A 1552-nucleotide genomic window follows, 5' to 3' on the forward strand; every position below is an offset into this window, starting at 1 on the left:
CCCTTTGAGAAGTTAGGCATCCTATTAAATGTTTTAAACTGCTTTAAAAATATTTCAAGCCTGAATTTTCTGTAATTGAATTTGTAATAATCACTGAAGGAGATCTGACAATGGCTGACTAGGCTCCAAAAGGTTTTTCTGATCATCTTCCTTTTTCTAGGGGAAGGGATCTATTGGGAAAGGCTCCTAAATCAAAGTGTGAGCGGAAAAGAGTTGCCTCAAGTCTTGTGTTAACTTGTAGTAGGTACATAGCCTATATGATTTCATTTCTTTGTTCATTCAATATATTTACTGAGGCCTTACCCTGCACTGGGGTCTATGCTGGATAGTAATATAGATATAAATTAGACACAGTTTGGTTTTCAGGAGGCTTCCAGTCTAGTAGGATAGACAGAGTGTAAATATCATGCAAACTAGTTGTGACAAAATGTCACAAATGCCACTGAAACAATTATATAGTATATAATGAGAGTAAATGGGGAGGGATCCAAAATTCTATTAGGAAATGGAGGAGCATCACATAATGTCCTCATAAGTTCTTGCCCAGAGTTGCAGACTTATGAAGGAGGCCCGGCATTTCCCATACCTTTGTTCAACAAACCCTTAAATATTTATGGAGTATCTATCTTGAGCCCAGAACTCCTTGATGGTCAAGAATTTATTTGACTGAAGATCAGATAAAAAATCACAGGAGGCTTGAGGAAGAAAGAGATTGTTTCTGCAAAAAAGGAAGGAACAAGGAAATAAAGAGGGAGTGAAAATTCAAGGGAGCCTACTTTAATATTAAATATTTACCTGGTAAGGGCTGAAAGTTTTTCCATATTCTGGTCAGTCCTATCAAATTTGAAATGGTAACCCCATAAATATAAATGTATAAAATATATCTATCAACTGGAGATTGATTAAATAAATTATGGTTGATTCATACTGTGGAATAGTATATCACTATTAAAGAGAAAGATGTAAATACATTTGCGCTAATATAGAAATAGCCCTAGCATTAAAAAGCAAGATGCAAAGCTGTGTGTATGATGCCATTAAATAGATGTCTTTAATTTTTTTTCAATTACAGTTGACGTACAATCTTATATTAGCTTCAGGTGTACAAGGTAGTGATTAGACATTTATATCACTTACAAAGGGACCCCCCAATAAGTCTTGTACCCACCTGACACCACACATAGTTATTACAATATTATTGACTGTATTCTCTGTACTGTACTTTACAACCTTGTGACTATTTTTATAACCAGCAAGTTGTTCTAAATACAAGATGTCTTAATGGATACACAAGAAACTGCTAAGTTTCTCTGAGCGGTAGAATTGGGAGAATTTGGAGTTGAAAGGAGATTTAATTTTTATTGTATACATTGGATTATGTTTCCCTGTTTTCCTATGTATATGTTACTTTTTTTTTCAATTAAAAGCAAAAACTAGTTTAAATAGTAGACAAAAGAGTTTAGTGATGGAATGCTATTGTCAGAAGACTATTTGCAGTCCTGAAATAGAGAAAAAATTCTCAACTTGGTCATTCTGAGTTCTAATAGTGCTT

Source organism: Pteropus alecto, unplaced genomic scaffold (assembly GCF_000325575.1).
Source record: "Pteropus alecto unplaced genomic scaffold, ASM32557v1 scaffold86, whole genome shotgun sequence".
Taxonomy (NCBI): domain Eukaryota; kingdom Metazoa; phylum Chordata; class Mammalia; order Chiroptera; family Pteropodidae; genus Pteropus; species Pteropus alecto.